We start from the raw sequence: 23,583 nt of genomic DNA on the forward strand, positions 1-23,583 counted from the left end.
TTCCTGAAGTTCAGGGCTGCAGGTCTGAGGAGCCGGAAATACTCTGACAAGGCCTTAGAGCAAGTGGCCTGTCTCAGAGGGCCAAGGCAGGGACCCTAATGGAAATCAAGCGTTCAGGGAGGAAAGGGAACTTTGGCCAAAACCCCTCTTCACCTCCATCCCCAAGTAACCTCAGGCCTCCTGAGGTGATGTGTAGGTTTGAAGTAGTCTATAACCTGAGCTCGGAGCTCTGGCTTTGGAGTCCTATGTGAACCCAGCTCGCCCCCTCCATCTCCTCTCCCCACCATCCTGCCTGCATCCCCTTAGGACATGCATGCTGTCAGGCAAACAACTGGCAAAGCCTGGGTGAAGGGACAGCTGGCAGGGGATGGGAGGAGGGCGCCAGAGCCAGGGCAGAGGGAGAGAAAAGGGTGAGCAGGGGCCAGGACTGACCCAGGGGCCGAAAGGGAGAGGGGAGACACATGGAATGTCCTGCAGCAGGGAGAGGGGGGCACAGCGATCACTTGCGGTCCTCTTGGTTTTCTAGAGATATCCTTCCACCCAAGCAGGAGACAGGGCCAGACCAGCGCAGGGGTTAATGGTTAACCAACTGTGGGAGCAGAAGCCTGGGCACTGCTGGGGCCTTTTCTTTCCTCTCTCCCCCTCCCTTCCTCTTCTTCCTTTATACTTTCCTGGTAGGGACCTGCTCCCCAACAAAGAACTTTCTGGCCTCTATTTCTGCCCTTGAATCCCAGATGGAACAGTAGAGTTTCCATATGCCCAAAGGCCAGGGAATGGGGCCCCAGAGAGCCTGAAGGCTAAGCTGGGGAGAAAGGGGGTGTCCTGTTCTTACCATCCATCCCTCCCAGCCCTTGGGGTCAGCTGTTTGACCCCCTGGAAGAACTGCCTTTCTCTGTCTCCACAGGGCTCACCTTTAGAAATGACCAGGCAAGAAAGGGATGTACCCCCACCCCTCATTTATTCTAATCAGGCATGAAATCTTTGTAACTAAGTGAAAAAAACGGTTTCCCATAAGGGAATCAATTCTATTCATTATTGTTGGAACCGAGCATCTGTGAAGGGAAGAAATATTCACTTATAATGAATTGATAACAGACTGGCCCTGGGTGAGGGTGGTAGTGCTGGGGACGGGGTGTGCGCACAAGCTGTAAACCTACAGCACCTCAAAGCCTGCTTCTGCCGGTTTCCCTGTAGACAATCCTGACTTGTTTGTAGTTAATGGACTGTAGTAACATAATGCTCTGGTCTCTTTATGATCAGAATGGAGGTGGGGTGGGGGCTTGGCTTGGAGCTCCTTGCCTTTCCCCGTGAGGTGATGGACAGAGTGTACGGGGCCCCAGTCTGCGTGTGTGGAGACAGCTGTGTGGCAATGCAGGGAGACAGCTGTGTGTGTGTGGCGGGGGTGTCGCTCCTGGAGATAGAAATCTCCTCCCCCCACACCAAACCCCATATCTTGGAGAGGCAGCCGTAGCAAAGGAGGCAGGGTAGAGACTATAAAACCCCCAAACAGTGACAACTCCAGTGCCATAAATATTTCATGGCACCTGAACTGGCGAGTGAAGGCTGCTGCCAGCTGCTGCCTTGTATATTTAACTGTGTCACTGGTTTCCCGTCCTGCTCATGTGTATCCTTGTAACATGCCCATGAAATAAAGATGAACGAAATAGCCAGAAGTATTTGGAGATGGGAAAGGGGAATGGCAGAGAAATGGCTGTTCTTCGAGGGATTTCTTTTTAACCTCATTTTAAGTGTAGACTCCACTACAACAGATGGCGAACTTTTACATTCACCACGCCTGTAGCTTTTGATGGTCAAGAGGTTAGAGGGGGAATGTTCCCTGGCCCTCTGGGAACAGGAGTAGGTATTCAGAGCAGCTCTAAGAGCAGGGCCACCAGTCTTGTAATGACATGATTTCTTTGGGGTGATGGACATGGGACACCAGCATTTACTCTTCAGTTAGACTGTGGCTGAAAGGCCAACCAGCCCCCCCACCCTGCTCCAAGTTATAAGGGAGCCCTGTCCTTATGTCCTGTCAAAGAGAAGGGCCAGGTGGGATCCTCTCGCCAGACCTGTGGTCCTGGGTGGAGGGGACCTTCCCGCACTCCACCACCTCCCATCCCGCTGCTCCTCGGCAGCATCTCCACTGCACAGCGCTCCAAATGTCATTTCCATTTAACTGCTTTGCAAGCCAATTTGCCCCATCCTAATGCAATTTGCTGAGGACAGTGAGGGAGCAGAGAGGGCAGTCTGCACTGCCCTCCTTTTATCAGCGGGTCCCTGAAGAGGGTCGGCTGGAGGGCTGAGGGGAACCGCTCTTTCAGGTAATGCTGGCAGCGAGGGCAGGTTCTGGGATGAGGAAGGGTTGGGGTGAAAGCAGAGGTGCCAGGTGGAAAAAGAGAAAAGCAAAGCAACCTCACTAGGGTACCTTGACAGATTGCTCTGTCTCCCTGGTTCCCTATTTTCCCTCCTGACCACACCCCCAGCCCCCATGCCAAGGAGGGGAGATCACAGGGAATTGGTTCAAAAGGTGCTAGATGAGGGGAGGGGGAGTTAATGGATTCTTTTCTCTTCTTGCTGGGAGGTCAGAGGAGAGAGGGCTGCCAGCAACTGCTGGAGCATGCTGGGGTGACTGCACAGAAGTTGTGCACTTCAGTTAGGAATAGCTGAATTCCTCCAGCCAGAGCTATCTCTTCCCCAGGCTCTGTCGCTCTGTTGAAGGCCCCAGAATCTAAAGCCTGCCCAGAGGGAAGAGTGAAGTTTCAAGGTCTGGGAAAGAAGCCCAGCAAGGCAGGAGCCTGCTATTGTGTGCGGACTGGTTGGGGGAGGCGGGTCATGGAGGAGCTGAACCTGACTCCCAGCTCCCAGAACGTCCAGCCCTGCCCAGCCCAGATACTCAACTTGATCTGCCACTCATGACCCTTGTCCACTGTGCTCATGGACAGAATGAAGGGGATGAATGGGTCCCCAAATTTCCATAGGTTCCTCCAAGCTGCTGGGTCCCCAGGCCACTGCCTCAAACTGGTCCTGCCTTATGTCCCTTGTATACCCACTACTAGGATATGCCACTGTTACCTTAGGAACTTAGATCCCTACAGGAGACCTGATCCTATTTCCATCGCCCACTTCATGGGGCTCTCCTTTCTAGACGCACCTGACTTTGAACCCCAAGTCTTTTACTCCCACCTCCCCCATGATCTCCATCCCTTCCAGCTGAGTTTGAGTACTTAGCTCCTCCTAGGGCAAGGGTCACACCAAACATGTGGACATTCGTCGGGGACCTGGGGTGGCAGTGTCTGGATGACTCCTTGGCCATCCAGACCATGATTAACATATTTATAAAGACTACTTGTGAGATGGATAAAAAGGGCTAGAATTTTCTAAGATCCCTACAACACTTGTGGGGTGGGGCAAGAAGAAGCCCGAGGAGGGAAATATTCTAAAATGGCTTATAAGGAGTCTCTGGGACCCTGGATAAGCTCCTCCTTCAGCCCCCAACCCTCTCCTGCGGCTGGAACCAGGGGATGGTGCTGATGGGTGCTTCACCAAGAGGGCCCATAGAAGGGGGTAGGGAGCACTTCTCCCATTCGGTGCCTTGGAATCGTTCCCTTAGCCTCTGGAAGCCGCGCATATGAGGCATTCCGCTTTGATCCCCAAGTCCCCCGCTCCTAAGGAACCAGCCAGCGGCCTCCCGGGACTCCGGCACCAGAGAGAACGCCCCCAAATCGAGCTCCGGCCACAGTGGCCCAGGCTCTCCTGCCCATGCGGTGCTCGGAGGCCCGCTTTGGGCTGCAGCCCTCCGGACAGCCCCGCTGCCCCGGTGCTCCCCACGCCGCAGCTTGCCGGCAGGTGCGCGGTGGAGGCGCGCCGCGGAGCGCCGCTCGCCAGCAGCCCGGCCCGGAAGCGGGGCGCCGGCGGGGAAGCCCGGGCGGGAGGCGGCGGCAGCGAGTCAGCCGGCACACGCGCGCGCGCCGCGCTCCGGCCCGCGAAAGTGGCCGACCCCGCGCGGGGACTCGCCGGCCGCAGCCGAGCCCAGGCGCTCCCGGCCGGGACCCCGCGGAGGCGGGCGCGGGGGGAGCCGCGGCGGGCGCGAGCGCGCTTCGGGCGGCCGGGCGATGGGCGCCGCGGACTCCGAGCGCCCGACCCCGGGCGCCGCTTACCCAGCTCGGAGACGTCGGTCTGTCCTTCCGTCCCCGGTCCGGCCGCTTCGGCCGCCGCCTGCCGAGGCAGGCGCGCTGCCCCTCTCGCTGCCAGCAGCTCGCGATCACGGGGACGACCAAATCCACATGGAGTCCAAATTCATTAAAATCCACGTCAAGCCACCAGCCACTTATCTGTATTCCTGAAGTGGCCCCTCGGTCTCCGGCCCGCGCGCCCCTCCGTCCTCCGCCGCCCCGTGGCAGCCCCGCCGGGCGCTGTCGCCGGCTCGCGGGGGGAACCGGGAGGCGCCGAGGGGGCGTGGGGGGGGTGGCTGGCGGTGCCTCTCCTTGGGAAGCGGCAGAGCCCCGGCTGTCTTCAGATTTTTCCAGCGCGACTTTCCGGGCTCCTCTGACATCAGCAATCGCGGCGCTTCCTTCCCTTCTTGCTCCCGGGTTCGTTCACAGTCCCATTTCCTCCGGGAACCTGGCTCTCCAGATCTATTTCGAGGTTTGCTTCGCTTGCTCCGGCGCCCGCGCGCCCCAGCGCTCGCGAGCTCGCGGGGTCTCTCTCTGGATCGCCTGCCCTCTCGGCTACAGAATTCCCAGCAACTGCGCTCAGCTGCCCTCCCGCTCCAGTCTGGCGCGGACGCCGCTCCTACGGTCAGCTTCTGCTCCCGCGGCGGCGGCGGCGGCAGCGGCAGCGGCGGAGCCCTCAGCGCCGGCCTCCCTATATTACCATGCAGCTCATTATCATAGAGGCCTCGCGCGTTAACCCCCTCCCTGCCGGCCGCGCCCGCCCGGGCTGGGGCCGCGCCCGCCGGTGGCACCGCCCGCCGCAGCCAGCCCCCTGCCCCCTCCCCCGCCCGCCCGGACTTCCTCCTTCGCCAGCTGTCAACAAAGGAGAATCAGGTTGGGCATCGGGAGGCCGCCCCGCTGCCTCCCTGTCCCCAGCTCAGTCCGGACCCACCGGCCACCTTAAGTGGCCAAAGCGGGCAACGCACATCCTGCTGGGGCCTGGGGATTCGGGTGGAGACCTGGAGAGCCCGGCCGGCAGTGCCCCCGGTGCGGGGAGCTCAGGACGCAGGCAGAGTGGGTGAGGGCAGTGGGGACGTGGGCTCCTCCTCCCTGAGCATCACCTGTCACCTTGCACAGCCTGCCCACCTCCCTCTGCGTCCTTAATTTGAGGGGTGAGTGGGGAGGAACCGGCCTTGGCTGATGAGGTGAAGAAGGGGTTCTCGGAATTTGTGCAAACAAATTTCCTCTGCTCGTGAATTTCGAAAAGCCAACAAGCTGTCAAATGAGGTTTGAAGTTGTTATTAATTATAATTTTTATAATGCAAAGAAGAGCCTTGCTCTGAATCGCAAGCTTCCAGCTCTGTTAGGGGTCCTGGGCATCTGGCAAGCGGGGCAGGCGGGGACCAGTGGGGAGCTTTCTACATCCAGACCTAGAGAGCCTGCCTGGCAGCGGAATCAGAGAGGTGGCGGCAAAATAACTTAATAGCCTAGGTGAGAGGTGCCTGGATTCCGGAGGGCAATGTCTAGGTGCCTTTACGACCATTGCTTCCATGTCCTGTAGAATCTCAGTATCCCCGCAGCCGCCGCACGCGGCTTTGCGAAACAGGCCTGCAAGCTAGACCCCAGCGAGTTCGCAGAATCTGCGTAGTCCCTGCTCGCGATTAGAGCACACGCGAGTTTACTCAACACAGCCAAGTATTCTGATAAGCTCCCTCTACTGCCCTCTCGTGGCCACAGTCCTCAGTGGTATTAAATAGAAAAAAAAAAAAAAATCATCCCGGAAACCCTAAAGGGAGTCGCACTGAATTCTCAGAGCAGCAGGGGCCTTAAGGAAAAAAAAAAAAAAAAAAAGAAGGAGGGGCGGGGAGTAAATGTAGACTCCTCACCGGTTGTCTTGTGCAATCACCCATTCAATGCAGTATTGGGGGAAAATGTAAGATTTACTTCATCCACAGAAATTAGCTAATTCTTCAAAAGTTCCTTCCCCGGTTGTTAATTAGCTGAAATTTGTCTTCTTGTGACTTTCACTGTTTATTCCTTGTTGTGTCCTGTGCAGCCACAAAGAATCTGTCTAGGTTGTCTTTCCTCATCCTTACCTGCTCTTATCTTTGAACTTTTTTAGCCTTTATTGTTGGCACCCCTCCAGGCAGTTATCATGTTACCCCATATTATTATTATTCATTTCTCTTTATAATTTGATCTTGTCTCCTCATCCAGACAGTCTTGTCTATCGTCTTATCTTGGGTTAGACGGAATATAAACCACAATTTATTAAGGGATATGATTTGAAGAAGATGCTAGGAGATTTTGGAACGTTTCTCTTATTTGTTTGATACATGAGCATGGGTCTGGCCAGCTCCATTCAAGACAGGCAATAGTAGGGTTGGAAATACCTAACTGATAAAGCTTGAAGCTGAAAATTAAGACCTTCTGGTTCTCAATCAAGTGCTGCATGACCCTGGAGGAGGCTATATCTCTTGCCTATGCCTTAATTTAATCACATCTTGGGACGATTTTAATACAATTTAAATAATTTTCTAATACCACCTCTCCTACGTGTGGTCCAGAAATCAACCCTAGGATGAAGAGCAAGGAAGATAAAACGAAACAGACTCCTCCACTCACCTCATCTTTCATCCCAGCCTTCCCTCCCCTTTGCAAACAAATAGTGAAGAGAGGGTGGGAGACAGAGAGAAGACAGGTAGGAGAACATGTTGCAGGCAGCCTGACAGAATGTCACCCAGTTTGCATATTGCCAATGAACTCAGGCCTGAGGTCTGAGTCCTATGAGATTATGGGAGTGATTGCAGTCAGCATGACAATGTCAAGAACACTACCAGGTCTACTGGGAGGCACCCTGTTAAGTACCCTTAACATCTCTGGGCCTTGTTTTGTCCATCTGCAAAATGGGAATTTCTACCTTCAATCTTCAGAGAGTTATGGGAGTTAAAATAGAAATATGTAGAAATGTTAGAAGAATTAATAGTATCATTAAAATGGAAATATTTGTTCATATTTTTAGTCCTAATAGGCTAAAACAAATGTGGATCTTATTAATTAAGCACATAATTATAACAATATATCTTGGGAATAAAAAAAGAACAGCTCGGGTTCATGGTGTGTATTTAGATATAACATCCTCTGAGGCAATGGCAATATACATGTGCCTTTGATCTTCAAAGGTGCTCCAATAATCACATCCTTTTGATCAGTGGGTATCCATTCTTTCATTCCACAAACATTATTTATTAAGAGTGACTTTATTAGATTTCTTAAATGGAATTGTATATAGTACATGATTATCTCTTTCACACATATTTTTAGAGAAATTATGGTAATAATCATGCTAATAGGCTCTATGTCCTCAGACCTGTCTGTGTCTTTCTGGGACCTGAGTTTTCTGGTGTCTGTCTGTTTTTTGATGTCCTCTTTATCATCCTGTCCAGCTGATATCAAACTCAGGGCCCCTGGGGACTCATCAAGCCTCTGCCAGTGCCTTGTAGTTCATTCTCATTTCCATCAGGAGGAATGGCCACAGCCCAGCACAGTTCTGTGCAAGTGGTGAGTATTTAATAAATATTTATCAAATGGATGGATGGATGGATGGATGGATGGATGGATAGGGGAGATGTTTATCTTATGCCAAATCCTCATCTTTGGAAAACTGTAACAAGCTCAACAAGGATCTCCTCCACCCCAACCCACCTACCTCCACTGGTCATGGTACCTGGAGCCTCACCCCCACAAGGCATCTGTGGCTGCTGCATTGTTATCCTGGGCCTCAGGCCTCTTCTTCGCTTGTCACTAGGTGGTTAACTTGGGAAAGAGGATAAGAAAAATGGGAGAGAACAGGGCAATGGCACACTCTGGAATGGAGCTGAATTTTTCCTGGGAAAAATAAGTACTTCTTCTGCAGAGGCAGGTCTGGCTGAGCAGGCCTCCTCAGGCCTGCAAAATCAAGCCTGAGACTTTGGGGCGAATAGGCCCAAATGGGCAACCAGCCGGTCCCCAGGGGACGTCCTCTCTCTGTCACAGCAGCAGCTCCAGCCCCACAAATAGATGCCAGTACAGTAGCCCCTCGGATCACAGGAGGTATTTTTGGTGCTGGAAGGCAGCCACACTTTGGCAGGCTTTCAGCATTAAGTCTGCTCCCTTTCAGAGGTTGGGAGGGTGGCAAATCGACAGTGTTTAGAATGGGAATGCTGCCTGCGAGTGTGCCCGCGCATATATTTAGGGTGCCTTGAGTGCCATGGGGGCTGGGCTGGGGGGCGCTGTGTGCCTGGAGCTGTGGGCAGGAGGCCAGTGTCAGTGGGTGATCTTCGGGTGGTGCATGGTTGTTACCAGGCTTGCATCTATCTCCCAAAGCTGAGACCACTGATGCCTCTAAGAGGCATATCCTCTTCCATTTGCCCTGACCCTGAGCCTTCCACATTTCAAGGCAAGCCCATGTTTCCCTGTGGGTGGGCACATCTGCCTCCCATCCCCTACCTCACCTTTATCCAGCAGACGCAGGCACAGTGTCAGGCAGGTACAGTGCAGAAGCGGCAGCCTCCTCCACCCCCACAGGGTGGGAAACAAAGGGATTGGTCTGATGGCCAGACCTGAGTGTGTGGGCCAAGCCCCATGAATGCAGGGAGAGGCGACTGGGTTGCCAGAGTGGCAGGCCTCTGGCTGGGCAGTGGGGACATGGCCCCAGGGCACCTGCTCCAGGATTCTCAGTGCCATTCATAAAGATGTCACCCTGTTCTCTCCTCCCCTCTCATCCCTTCACAAAGCCCACCTCCCTGTGTACTTTAAACAGTAGCAAGCCTGTTAAGACTCCAAATTGAACAAGGTGGGATTTCACTCCTTTCTCACTAAACCTCCCACAAGCGGAGCTTATGTGCCTGTATCCGTCGCCTTCTTTCCCTAACCCTCCCTCCCTCTCTCCATCCATCTAGAATGCTGCTCTGGGAGGAGAATATTCTCTGGGAGGGTCTCAGCTCAGGGGCATGACCTTTGCTCCTGCTCTGTGCGTGGCACTGAAGGTCTGAAAAAGGGTCTTCCTCCCTTATTTTTTCTAAGAGATTCCAAAAAAGAAAACACGCTACCCATTAGGTCACCCAGGTGGTATGTGGTATAATCAAAATTTGAACCTAAGCTTATCTGACGTCCATTTTCTCTAGTTTTGTCCTCTTCTGAGGAAGAAAAAGTGATGAAAGTGTGGGAACCCATTCTTCACATGCCAGGACACGGGGGGCACCGGGCTGCATTCCTCTTCATAGCATTGAACCGGCCAGTAACCCAGAGCCCCTGTAACAGGAGGGCTCCTGCAGAGCCCTCATCACAAGTCCAGCAAAGCAACACTGAGCTTCAGTTCTACTGAAGGTCAGGAGTGTCATTTTCTCTTACAGAGGAGAGCATGTTGCAATTGTTATCATGATGATTATAAACAATGATACTAATGAGCTCAATTCTCCCCCACTTCATAGGGTGTGTGTGTTTAACAATGAGACTTGGCCCCCGAGGAAAGAAGTTGCCAACACATGCAGATCTCCACTAGCTTATGTCACCTCTGCCTGCACAGCACCACATGCGTGGCCCCGCCTGCCTCCCAAAATAATGGGATAATTGGGTGAAACATGCGTCACCCCCACCCCATAGAGAGAGCACGTCAGCTGGTCTTTGTGGAATCTACGGGGAGCAGGCCGAGCCAAACACCAGTGTCTGCCTTATCCTTGATTGCATCTGTGCCCTACAAACCCCAACAGCGTTGAACTTACATCTCCTCCTAATTAGGGGAGAAAGGAAGACAAGAATGATAGCAGAAGAATTTCTTCCTGCCTCTGACGGCAAGCTCTTCGGGGACAGAACGTTAAGCTCTCCCTCTGCCTGCCCGCCGCGTTCTCTCTCCTGACCTATACCTGGAGAACCTAACACAGTGCCAGGCCCTCCCTGGGACCAGAGCCTGTGTGTGATGTGAGTGATGAACAGGGGCTGGGTGGAAAAGCCAGACCCTGCCTGGGGGCTTGTCTCTGTCTGCTGGTCTGCTGTGAGGCAGTGCAGAGCAGTGGCTGGTGGGGGGCGGCTGCAGTCTGGGAGGCCTCAAGCCAGACATGTGGGGGCTGGTCCAGGGCCCTTCAGAGGGGAGGGTGGGGGGTGGGGGTGGGGGGATGGGGATTTGCCCAGAGGAGGCTGATGGAGAGTAAAGTGCATTGTCCACGTTGCTTAAATAAATCAAATATCCTGGCATCCCGATGCAAAGGCCAGTGCTTGCTTCAATGCTGTAAATTTAGGGCAGGGTGTGAACTACTGGGGTCTAAATAGAAAAAGTCAGAAATAGCACAAGTCTTGGCCGGCAGGAGTCAACGGTGTGATCACCAACATCATGAAACAACTAATGACCACCAGGAAAAAAAACACTTTAATGTTGTTTTCTGTATTCTGAATTTTGAATTCCTAGAAAGTAAGATCCACACATTCCCCTCATAGTCAGGTTAATATTAAGTTCATTTTTATTCCTTTTACACACTCTTGCTAGTTATTCTGGATGGTGTATGAGATGGTAAGGAAAGATCGAGAACGAAAGTAATTCTATTTCTGTCCTTCTTTTTCTTTTTATTTATTTATTTATTTATTTATTTTATTGTCTGTGTTGGGTCTTTTTTGCTGTACGCAAGCTTTCTTTAGTTGCGGTGAGTGGGGGCTACTCTTTGTTGTGGTGTACGGGCTCCTCATGGCCGTGGCTTCTCTTGCTGCGGAGCACAGACTCTAGGAAAGTGGGCTTCAGTAGTTGCAGCACATGGGCTCAATAGTTGTGGCTCACAAGCTCTAAAGTGCAGGCTCAGTAGTTGTGGTGCACGGGCTTAGTTGCTCCATGGCATGTGGGATCTTCCTGGAGCAGGGATCGAACCCGTGTCCCCTGCATTGGCAGGCAGATTCTTAACCACTGCACCACCTAGGAAGCCCTGTCCTTCTCTTCTGACTCTCCTCCTCTTTCTCTCTGGGGTCACAACACTGATTTTTGTTTATTTGTTTTTGAGTATTTTTTCTCGAATGGCTTCTAATCACTCAGAATCAATATTTGAATGACAAGACTATTATTTCCACCAAAAAACAAAGGTTGGACCCCCTCGCCCTTGGATGACAGGTGATCTGGGTTCTAACCCTGCCTCTGCTATTCCCTGGCCTCACACAAGTCTCCTCTCTCCTTTTGGCCTTGGTTTCTGCATCTGTAAGAAGCAGGAATTAGGGACTTCCCTGGTGGTGCAGTGGTTAAGAATCTGCCTGCCAATACAGGGCACATGGGTTCAATCCTTGATCGGGGAAGATCCCACATGCCGTGGAGCAACTAAGCCCGTCCACCACAACTACTGAGCCCACATGCTGCAACTACTGAAGACCGCATGCCTAGAGCCCATGCTCTGCAACAAGAGAGGCCACTGCACTGAGAAGTCCCTGCTCGCCACAACTAGAGAAAAGCCTGCATGAAGCAACAAAGACCCAACGCAGCCAAAAAAAAAGAAAGAAAGAAAGAAAAAGAAGCAGAAATTAAGCTCCATGTTCCCCTCTTTCCCTCACTGCCATCCTGTCCTGTCATCACTCCAGCTGTCTCCTTGGAGAATGGAGCAAGGACATTGGACACTAAGAAGCCTTCTTGCAATGGCTAAGAAAGCCCAGGGCCTGAGACATCGCCAAGGTGTATGATACAGGAACAGAGCTGAAAAGTAGGATTTTGCCTTTGAATTGTCTCGAGTTGGATGATTTCTCTCTCTGCCTGCCTTTGATAAACTCTTCTGTTCAGGGCTCTGCTGTTATGAATCTTTCTGAGTCATGGGTGGCTCCAGCCCCTTGGATCCACTCAGCTGATAAGATTTCCTGATGTTTCCAAGGCCAGGACTATGGGATGATCAGGTATCATAGATTTACTTTACCACCTCTCCTCTTCCTGTGCCCACCTCGCTCTCCAGCCCCCTCTCCTCCTTGTGGGATTCTTATCTTGTGTGGTTCCACAAGGTCCTGGGATGACAGCAAATCCCAGCCCTGTCTACCACCCAGGCCTCCTGGAGAAGCTGGATAGACCAAAGCCTTCTGTGGTCTCTCGGGGCATCGTCCCCCCCTGGTGGAATGATGGGGAACTTTCCTGGCTAGGGAAAAGCTGGGCAGCCTGGCAGCTGTACCTCTGCTCTGCAGTTTCCCGTGTGCCTAATAATTATTACCCTGTGTTAATCACGACAATGGAAGAATTGCAGGCCGTTATTTTGAAATGATCGGCTCCAGTCAATGACTACTTATGACAGCAAAGGGGAAACATCAGCTCCGGGGAGCCCCCATGTAAATGGGGAGTTGAATGAAAGATCAGAAATAATGGAACATGTATTTAGTTCCATTTTCCTCCCTAAAAGGGCCCTGTCAGAGTAATTTCCCCTTCCGTGCACTATACCTCGCCATTATTTACAATATCTTCTTGGAAGAATAAAGCAACACTGCCCTCCCCCATCTCCCCCTCCCCCCACCCTCCCTGTCCCCGCCCCCCATCAATTGTGTCTCTTTCTGGAGTTTGGCAAACACAGCGACTTCTTCCTGCTGTGCTTTCAGTGGAGCTGAAATGAATGTGGCTCTGGTTATTTTATTTTTCCTCTTAATCATTCTTTTTCTTTTTTGCTGGAGAGCATTTTCACACAGCACAATCACAGAGGAACAGAATGTCCTGATGTTTTGGTGAACAGCATGCATTGCTTTGCTTTTTCCTTCCCTTGGATAAAAATAACACCCCATAACTATAATATCAGAGGACTTACAGGCCATCTTTCAAGGTTCTTCATAACATTGCCCTACCCTCTATGCTCTATCTTATTTCTAACAACCTCTGTCCACCCACCCAGGCATACTGGTTCCTTCTGGGTCCCTTGAAATTGCTAAGCCCGTTTTCTCCCCGTGCTTCTGCCCATGTTCTTCCAGCCATCTGGAATGTACTGTTTCCCTTCTGCACTTCCCAGAGCCTGACAATCTTTAGGACATTCTCAAGACCCATCTATGTAAAGATATCTTTTCCAACCTCTTCTAAGGGCACTTTATGCTCACAAAGGGTTAATAATTTGTAAACTTGTTTCTATCCATTCTGAGCTTGGCCTAGAGAAGTCACTGGATACATGTTTGCTGAATTATTTCCCCTAGTGGTTTTTGCCATTTATACCAATTTCCCAGAAGGTAAAGATGTTCAGAAAGCTTAAGTCACTAGTGGATTACATGTCCAGTTATGTGGCAGAGAAGATACTGGAAACTGGATGTTTTCTTTCCAAGCCCAGGATACTTTCCATTTTGCTGCACTACATCCCTGCTGCAATCTCCTCTGACCTCTCCTGTTACTTACCAGTGCACTTACCTTCAGCACTTCACTATTTTCATCAGGTTGCAAAGTCCTCCTGGGCAGAGGCCAGGCCTTATATTTCTCTTGTACCTTAGCTTGGAAGTGGAAGTTTTTAATCAATCTCCTGTAACCCCTTCACACCCAGCTTTTCTCCAGTCTGTCAAAACTGGCTAAATAAACATCACAGAGCCAAACTTTGGAAGGCCTTGGTTCCAATGCTGGGGTTTTCTATGGACCTGCATTGACAAACACCCGTGGTCTGTGTTCCTCTGTCAGCCCTGCTCCACTGACGTGGGTCTCTCTTTCCTACATAGGACATGATGACACAGGGAATGTCAGGAGGCCGAATATCTCCTCCTTTGAAACATTAGAGATGCCTTAGATTCACTATTACTGGTTCTACCAGCAGGGACAGTCCTCTCTAACCCTGTTGACTGATGAGCTTGGAAAAGACCCTTTGACAGAAGAACATGCCAAATTGCTTTGCAATTTCTCCAGCCACCTCATCCCAGGACCTGTGACTCACCTCTGTGCTTCTGACGAGCTTCAAAGTCAAACTAATGCTCACTTCTCCTAATGCAGTAATATTTAACAGTTACTATTAATAATTAATGTAATGATGTGTATAGCAAGTCACCATTGGCATAGTTTTCAAGTACATTAGAAACAGGTGGACATATACTAGAAAGATAGCGGGGTTCAATTGCAGTTGCTTCAGAGTGGGCTTGGTTCCTGGCTCTGCCACTGTCTCCTCTGTGGTCTTAGCAAAGTTCCTTAACATCTTTCTAACTTCAACCCCCTCAATGGTAAAACAGGAAAAGAATATGGACATCACAGAGTTGTCATGAGAATTAAATGTCTTGTAAACCACAGAGTCTGGCACAGGAAAAACTGCTGCTTACAGGGCAGTTATTCCGTGTCAACCCTTGTCTGTCACCAATGGGCAGTGTGGCCTTGGGGAAGTCAGGTAGCCTCATTTTCCTCCTCTGTGAAGTGAGAAGCATGGGGTCCTGATACATTTTGGCCTTCAGAATGACACAGAAAATAGGGAAGAAGTCAGGCAACATCCCTGTTTTCCAATGAGGTAGAAGAGGTTTAGGCTTTGTCCAAGGGGTGCAGCTGATAAATGAAGAAGCCAAGTTGAAGGCAAGGTCTCTGAGTCCAGCTCCATGCACTGTTCATGGAGATGTGTGGGTTCCCCTACAAGTTTCTGGAAGATGCCTTATCCTTTGAGCATATGCCATCTTTACTTTTGGCCATGATCTCCCCAGAGGAGAATACTGGTGTCTGCCTCTAAGAACGCGGGCATTGCTTTGGAACCATCTGTCCCAAGTGACTCAGTCTAGGCGCTCACAGTGACCCTGAAACTGAGCCCACTGTGCTTTGTCTCCCCTTCTCCTCCTCCCCCCGCTGCCTGGGGAGATTCTGCCTCTAATGGCATTAGTGTGTGCTGGCTGCGATGTTGATTGGATCATCTTAATTGTTTGGGATTGAATGTGTTCCTGAGTCAGGAATCCCACTTGACAGCCCTGGGTACTGGGGTCTGTTTCCTGTCCCCAAGAGCCAGCACGAAGTACGCAGCTGTTAATCATGGGAGGGGCAGGGAAGGAGCGCATGTGTGAGAGAATTTCACACTACAACAAAGTCCAACCCTTTTTTGAGGAAAAGGGAGTCAGGTGAGGCCCTCTCGACAGGAATTACAATGGCTTTCACGTTTCCTTCCTCCTCATTTACAGCCAGGCTTCCTTCTTGCTCATGATAGGACTATTTGGAAATCAGTTCAGAGAGATGCTTCTGTATAAACTCCCAACAATGAAACCCTCACAAAATTAGGACTATAGCCTATTGCAGCTGGAAGAGACCCTCCAGAGCATTTAGTCTTACCCTGTATTAGTTTCCTAAGGCTGCCATAACAAAGGACCACAAACTGGGTGGTTTAAAGTAGCAGTTTATCCTCTCATGGTGGCTGGAGTCCAGAAGTTGGAAATCAAGGTTGCAGCAGGGCTATGGCTTCTTCTGAAGGCCTAGGGAAGAATCCTTCCTTGCCTCTTCTAGCTTCTGGTTGTTGTCCACAATCCACGGCATTGCTTACTTTGTAGCTACATCACTCCACTTTCTGCCTCTGTCTTCACACGGCCATCGATCCTCTCCGTGTGTGTATTCATACTGCCTTCTTATGAGGATACCAGTCATTGGATTTAGGCCCACCCGAATCCGGTATGACTTCATCTTAACTTGAATACATCTGCCAAAACCTTACTTTTAAATAAGGTCACAATTAGAGGTACTAGGGGTTAGGACTTGAACATATCTTTTGGGGGGACACAATTAAGCTCCACTGCACCCTCTATAAAAATATCTCCTACGTCAACTCAGTAAGTGGTCATTCTTTATCTCTTTGTATCCATCCAATGATAAGGCGTTCACCACCTTATAACTTTTAAGAGGTCTAGAATACATTATTAATACTCTTGGTACCTGTTATAATTTTACAGTCCTTTTAGCCTGGAAGATTCTTAAATTCCAGTGTAAAGTTTCCTTTTGAACTTTAATCCAGTGAAAGTAATGATTTTTTCCAAAAGCCTTGAGCAGAAGGCTTTTCTCTACCACTGACCTCTGTTCCAATGGCACCATAGGGAACAGCTGGGAGGCTCCCATCCCACAGCACAGTTTTCTGTGCATCCCAGTGAGAGAAAGAGACCCAGAATTATCACAATGAAATACTCATGATTAGCATCCCTATAGGACTTTTGCCTTCAAAGCCCCCTTTCCTGGCACACATCCAAGTTCACCAGCAGGCTTGCCCACACCCTCTGGTTTCCTTCATCCCTCATAACCTCAGTCTTGTGACCTGAATAGACTTTTTTGCCTTGCTTCACACTGTGGAAGCCAAGGAGGCCAGAGTGAGCCCCGGAGAGTATATTGGGACAGGCGATTGTGTTTGCGTACCTGCATGTGTATGCATGTGCGTGTGTGTGTGCGTGCACACGCTGCCTGTGATTGAAAAGGATCTGTTGGGTTTAATTGATGCATACAATTGCTGTGATGACTCCCTCCCTAGAGCTTTCCAAAATAGCCAGATGTACCAAGCGGACCACCTCCAGGTTTTGCCTTTGGTTCAAACTGCAGGCGGGGGACAGGGAATGGTGAGGATTATGGAGACCGGCACAATGGAAGAAAAACCTAAGCCCTGTTTCTATAGAGCTCAGCCGCCATCCCTTTCCACCAGGACACCAATTAGACTATCTCTGGCCTATAGAGCCCTGGGGATAAAAGTGAAAAGGCAGACTTGGAGGAAGCAGACTGTGCTGCTACTTCTGGGGGCCCCCTGCCCCCAGCCATCCCACCCACCCACTGCCTCTTTTCACTGCTAGATGATCAAGAAAAATCAAATGAGAGAGCTCATTTAAAGCTATTGTAAAAGGAGGAGATAATCCTTTCTTGAGCCGCTCCCTCTCTTCCTCTCAGCTCACATTGGGTGTGACCTCCTGGACACAGGTCTGGCAATGGCTTTGTCACTGAAGCTTAGACAAGTGGAATAGTCTGAGTCTTGCCTTCTACATAGTTGCAGAAATGTGACATCAGCCCGTTTGGCTGAGACTAGATGTCAATAAGCCTAACTTAGCTTCATTCATATCATAAAGCATGAATGCATTGACTATTAACTGGGTGGCAAAAGATCTGGCAAGACTGTGGATGCAGTAAGGAAATTAAAAAGCCTGATCAGCTGGGAAGGAAAGAGATTTGGCTCCTAGTCCGAGCGCTGCCTTTGTCTCTCTGACTCAGGCCACAGCTTTCTCACCTTAGGGATTGGATTAGATCCCTAAAAATCCCTTCTGGCTCTCAAGTCCTGCCTGGGGATGGAAGTACCCTTGGAGGGATGAGAAGACGTGTATCATCTCTGCCCTTGAGTAATCCTAGGCTTGGGAAAGGGAAGCAACTGTTTTCCTAATGATGACAGAGCTCTGGGCCAGAAGATCGTGAAGCCAGTTTCATCCTAGGTGTTGACAAACTGTGTGACCTTAAAAAGTAATTAACCTTTATATGCAACCAATTCTCTTTCAAAGACATAAACCCACCGTCCACAGTTCTTTAAGTTTTCTCTGGAGGAAATCTTCAGGGTAAATGAAATGACTAGCTAAGTTTTTCTCTCGGCTTTGTTGACACAAAATTGCACGATCTAAAACACCGGAGGGGAGAGAAACACCCAATGCACGTGTTTGTATGCGCTCCATTGGGGCATTTATGTGGAGGGGCTGTTGGTAAATGGCTCTCAAACTGGCTGTATAACAGAATCATGCTTTATTATTTAATTCAGATTCTTGGTGATCACTTCTGGAGATTCTGATTCAGTGGGTCTTGGGTAGAACTTGGCAACCTGTACCTATGAAAAAGCTGAAAAAGCTATATGGGTAATTTGGATGCTTATCCAGGGCTAAGAGGTGCTGATTTATGCATTCAACTTAACAAATTTTCATTGAGGCTGTGGCTGTATGCAATATAAAAAAAGATGTAAGGGTTGGGCGGGTCTTGGCTTTCTAGGAAATCCTAACAATTTTTGCTACAAGAAAGGCAGATGTGAATGCAATGAACTGTAATCAGGTAAAACTCAGGCACCAGCCAATTAGAATAGAGAGGTGAACCATCAGAATGGAGGCTAACTGTAAACAGAATGGCCATGCCAGTATATTGTTAGGCAGGTGATACTTCTGGCTGTAATAAATTTGATGAGTACTCAGTTTTTGGTGCTGAGGCCTCAGAGGAGTAATACTGGAGCTAAGTCTTGAAGAATGAGGAAGATACAGATATATCCCTGTGTTTGCTTAGATTAAAGTAATTATAGAAGGATAAACCAATGAAGGATAAATTGTGAAAATAACGTTTACCTTTAGAAGAAGGAAGGGAATAGAGTGAAGGGGACTAGAATAAGTACTAGATTTCTTTGAAAATACCATGTTTTATAGATTTCTCTTGGAAACTATGTAAATATTTTTTACATAATTTATAAATGCAACACAAAAGAGCAATTCCTAAAAATTTAGCAAGCAAATGAAATTTAAAAAAGAGAACTTAAATGTACATCCAGTTGGAGCATAACTACACCAAGAAAATATTTCAAGTAACTTAAAAATGTATGTTTTTTATAACCCCAGTGGGTTATGCCCTAAGAATAAAAATAACTACAAAATAACAAAATAACAAAATCTTAAGCTATGTTTACCAGTCATATTGTTGGCGGTAGTGTTGGTATTGTTCTTCCAAAGTTGTAGCATAAGTGAAGTTGTATGTTGTATACATACATTATGTGTATGTGTTGTATGTGAGTAATTATATAAACGTAATTGAGAATAGGGATTTTTATGATGGGAGAAAAGAGATACAGATGTGAGATCAATGAAGCAAAGTAAAATACTTTGGTTTTGCATTTGTATTGGAAATATTACAAACTCAAGAGCTTTATTGTCTTTTAAAAATACATGTTTATTGTCTCTGTCTATTGAAAAGACATAAAAATAATGAAAAATTCAGTAGCGCAGGGCACTTGTAGCTCCCAGATTATGTTTTCTAAGTACCATTTTCTCTTAAAAGGAAACAGGACTTCTTGAAGAAATACCTGATTCCAGATCCAGAGCAGGAAATATGCATGATGAACCTAGAAGATCTTGTCATACCAGAAAGCAAACTAAATATCAAACTACTGATGTCCTGTCAAAAGGACTCAGGAGCCTCCTAGAATAGATACTCACTGACCAGAGATGGGATAGTTTAAGCACAAGAAAGGATAGTAACCATGAAGGATTGAAATTCGCAACAAATATATTCACATCTGTGAGTTCATAGTGATGCCTCTATTGATCAATAGGACCTATCTCATTATATTTCAAATGACAAGTAAAAGGAAAAAAAATCAAATACCTATTCTGCTTCTCATATGTGATCTATGTTTCAGGGCTATCAAATAGATGAGAGGAAATTTCTCTTTAGAAAAATATTATGACTAACAAATAAAGAAGGAATCACAGAATTGGAATGTCACCATTTTTGCAGCCCTTTATTAGGGTTGCCAGATTTAGCAAATAAAAACATAGAACCCCACTTAAATATAAATTTCAGATTAAAAAAAACAATTGCCTAGTACAAGTACATTTGAGATAAACTTACACTCAAAATCATTATTTATCTGAAATTCAAATGTAACTGGACATCCGGCATTTTGGTAGGCAACCTGACCATGAATTAATAAATCTAGACAGTGATCATTAATAATGCTAACATCATCACATAAGAACCAACCAGACGTTGTGAACCTCCTGATAGAAATACATACCACAGCCCATGAAGTAGTCTTGTCAAATTATTGAACTTGAATTACTGAAGTAGCCTTGTCAAATTATTAAAGCCTGAAGATCTAACTATCAATGTACAGGGAATACAGAGGGACAGAGGGACGTGTTAAATGATATGTAACCAGCAAAAATCAGGACTGTCAGAAACTCCGTGCAACAAATGGCCTAATCTTATGACTAAAAAGTTGCAAGGGGAAATATAGTGAAAAAGAAGAACTGAAGGAGGAACATATAAATTAAAAGAGACTTAAGAGACCTATCAACCGATTGTAATGTGTGGACCTGTTTTTCATATCATTTCCAACAGAGAGCAAGCAGGCAATGATTGATATTTGATATTATAGAATGATTTTATATTTTGGGGGGCGGAATGTGATAATGCTATTATGGTTGTTAATTTTTAAGGAGTTCCTCCCCAGTATGTATCTTTTTAAAGATACATAATGAAATCTTTAAATATGATTTGCTTCAAAATAATCAGGGCTAGGGGTGAAGTGGGTGGGGTGTAGTTGCAGCTAGATGGGTCATTCATTATACTATTTTGATACATGAAGGCTCATTATACTGATACATATATACACAGCTTTTGTATACACAGTATATACAATTATTTATAATAAAAATTTTTTTAAAAGTGGGGAGTATCTCTGTTGGTTGATCAGTGGAATAGGAATATTCTAGGTGCTTTACTCATATAAGCTCACAAATAGCAAATGAGGTAGGTATTATCATTATCCTTATTTTACAGATGAGGGTCTGAGGCACAGACATGTCAAGTGAGTTCCCCAAAGTCACTTAGGAATAAATGGTGGGGCCAGGGTTTGAACTCAGGGAGCCTAACTCCAAGCAGTCTAAGCCCATGATCTTAAGCAGCAGTTATCTCCTAAACTGGTAAAGTTGGTCCATCTGTCTTGGAATCTGATTACCACAGGGATGATGCATCCTGTGCAGTCCTGCACCTCGAGCTATGCTGTTGGCAGTGACCGTCTTGTCATTGGAGGTTTCTGTGTTGTGAGGCATTCTAGCATGAGATGGACCAGCTGACTAAATGGATTTTAAGAGCATGTCTAATTATAAGATTTTATGATTCTAAGCAGTGTTCTCTCCCACTAGCGTGACGGTCCTGAGAGTGTGATGTGGCAATGCTTCATCTCCAGGAGCTATGATGGCCACTAGGAGAGAAATCAGTAACCCAGGATGAGACAGCACAGGGAAGGGAATTCACAGAGCCTAGAATTTCTCAAGAAGGGCCCTTCTCTCCCTTATCCAGCCCCTGCCCTGCAGAAGATTGTCTGAGGAACCTCATACCCTCTGTTTTCCAGGTCAAATGATTGGTTTGAATATTTGCAAAATGCTGTCCTCAGCTTCTGGGTGTAAACCTTGTTCCTTTCACGAAGACCCACTACACTCCCCAAGGAGATAGACAGTGCCTTCAAATGCCCTGTTTTCCAACACTGCAGTTCTTCCAAGTTGGACCAAACCTTCCCCAAACTGTAATCTTCCCAGGAGCTGGAATTTGAATGTCTCCTCTTGAAGAATACAGCTACACTTCTCTATACCCTAGATCTTCCTTTTCTTTGAAGTACCCCTTGCTCTTCTGCCTTACAAACTTCTTTGAGTAGAAGAATTTGGGCATCACCTCCAGAGGAGCTGAGCAGATGGTTTCAAAGGGCTCTGAAGCTTTGCAGGTGCACTGGCTTTATCAGCTATAGGAAGCAGAGATGAGTTCATGTGCAAGGCTGCTTCTTTTTTTTTTTTTCTCCATTGAGGACAACCTCATAGATTGGCTGACACATACGTACTATTTTTCATAACTCAGAACTATCTTTGGAGCTGCCAAGACTCAATTCCAATTCTCTGTTTGGATAAGATGGAGGTTTCAAAGGAAAGTTTTCCTTGGCAAAATGTATGTCTTGGCTGGAACAATCCAATGATGAAAATACCCAAGACCAAAGGCGAGGCAGGGCTGCTTCCAATTACTGGAGTTGAGCTTGTTGGGAAGAGGCCTCGTGACATGACTTGGATTGGGAGCAGACAGTGTTTCAATTGGCAAGCCAGGAGAAAAAGAGATCATTTCTCTGCTATTTGGTGGACTTTCCCAATTATGGGAAGGTAATTCAAGTCTTTGGTGATTTTGGAAGTCTTTGCACTGGAAAATTCCCATTGATTTTTGGTATTTGGCTTATTCTGGAGCATTGAGAGTGGTCTGGAGGGAGAAGAGTCTCAGTTTTCTGGGGGCTTGAAAGGAATTTCCAGGCAAGTGGCACTGGCAGAAGGGTTGCCTGGGACTTGTCCAGATGTCTCCAAAGCAGGCTCTGGCTTTTCATGTGACTTGAACTCATTACCAACAAAAGAAGAGATGCTTGGGCTTCTGGCAAAGAGCAAGTCCGAAATCTCTTCAAGTTTGAAAACCCAAAGAAGCTTAAGTAAAGTCAATAGAAAAGGAACTCGGAGGTGGAGAAGGTGGGGGAAGAACAGTATTTCTCCCTTTTTGAGCTGGAAGCTGGGACTGGAGGAACAACTATTTTGAGTTGCTGCCTGGGGATTTTACAGGGTGATAACCCTGCTCACTCTGAGTCTGGAAGTTTAGATAAGGCCCCAAGCTTAGGATTCCTGCTCCAAGTTCCCACTTGGCTTTTCCTGGGTCACCTTTTAAAATAAACACTTAGAGTTGAGCCCATGAAAAGTTAGTGACCTCTAACTCAAACATCGTATAAATAATAGGTGCTTGCTACCCAGCTGTCTATTTTCTGCTCGCCTGCCTGTGACCTGTGACCTGGGTTGCAGGGATGAAAGATTGCCCTTGCCTCGTCTCATTTTGTGCCCCCCTCCCCATTTCTGGTATCTGAAGTAACAAATTTTGTCACTTTACTTCCTTTGTGTGGGTTTACTGAAAATTGCACCTTCAATCAAAAGGACCACAGAGTTATCACTGCCTCAAAGTGGGAGCTCTGATGCTGAGGGTGCTACTTGCTGACCACATGTAGGTGGCTTGCACATCCTCCTTCAGCAGGTCATAGGTGCATTTATTTTATTTTATTTTATTTTATCATTTCATTTCACTTTATGATTGAGGTGACATTGACTTATAATATTATATAAATTTCATGTGTACATTATATTTTGGCTTTTGCGTAGCCTACAGTGTGCTCATTACCAAAAATTTAGTTTCCATCCATCAACATAGAATTGACTCCCTTTCTCCATTTCATACTCCTGCCATCACATCTCCCCTCTCCCCGTGGCCTTTTTTCTCTGGTAACCACCAATCTGCTCCCTGAATCTATGTGTTTTTGGTTTGTTTTATTTGTTTGTTTATTTATTTATTTACTATTCCACATATGAGTGAAATCACATGGTATTTGTCTTTCTCTATCTGACTTACTCACTTGGAGTAATACCCTCAAGTTTCCTCCACATTGTCACAAATGACCAGATTCCACCTTTTTTTATGGCTGAGTGGTATTCCATTGTATGTATAGAATACATCTTCTTTATCCATTCATCCATTGATGGGCACTTAAGCTATTTCCATACTTTGGCTATTGTAAATAATGCTGTGATCAACATTTTTTTTAAATTAATGTTTTCATATTCTTCAGATGAATAACCAGATGTGGAATTGCTGGATCATATGGTTGTCATATTCTTAATTTTTGGAGGAAACTTCACACTGTTTTCCATAGTGGGTGCACCAATTTACAACTCCACCAATAGTGCATGAGGGTTCCCTCGC

General features: G+C 47.6%; 1 protein-coding gene and 1 long non-coding RNA gene across 3 annotated transcripts in view; one reads left to right on the forward strand and one right to left on the reverse strand.

Annotated features, from left to right (window-relative positions):
- PLXNA2 (plexin A2) overlaps positions 1-4,289 on the reverse strand; it is a 212,825-nt gene extending 208,536 nt beyond the window's left edge. For both annotated transcript variants that reach the window (XM_057725989.1, XM_057725990.1), the window contains exon 1: positions 4,158-4,289. The gene's annotated coding sequence lies outside the window, so the exon portion shown is untranslated. The remainder of the gene's footprint in view (positions 1-4,157) is intronic.
- A 921-nt stretch (positions 4,290-5,210) lies between these two features.
- On the forward strand, positions 5,211-10,259 carry LOC130850334 (uncharacterized). Its single transcript, XR_009052869.1, has 3 exons — positions 5,211-5,438; positions 7,598-7,712; positions 9,623-10,259. It is a non-coding gene; the product is annotated as an uncharacterized LOC130850334 (long non-coding RNA).
- The last annotated feature ends 13,324 nt before the right edge of the window (positions 10,260-23,583 follow it).

This window comes from Hippopotamus amphibius, chromosome 3, assembly GCF_030028045.1.
Source record: "Hippopotamus amphibius kiboko isolate mHipAmp2 chromosome 3, mHipAmp2.hap2, whole genome shotgun sequence".
In the NCBI taxonomy this organism is placed as follows: domain Eukaryota; kingdom Metazoa; phylum Chordata; class Mammalia; order Artiodactyla; family Hippopotamidae; genus Hippopotamus; species Hippopotamus amphibius.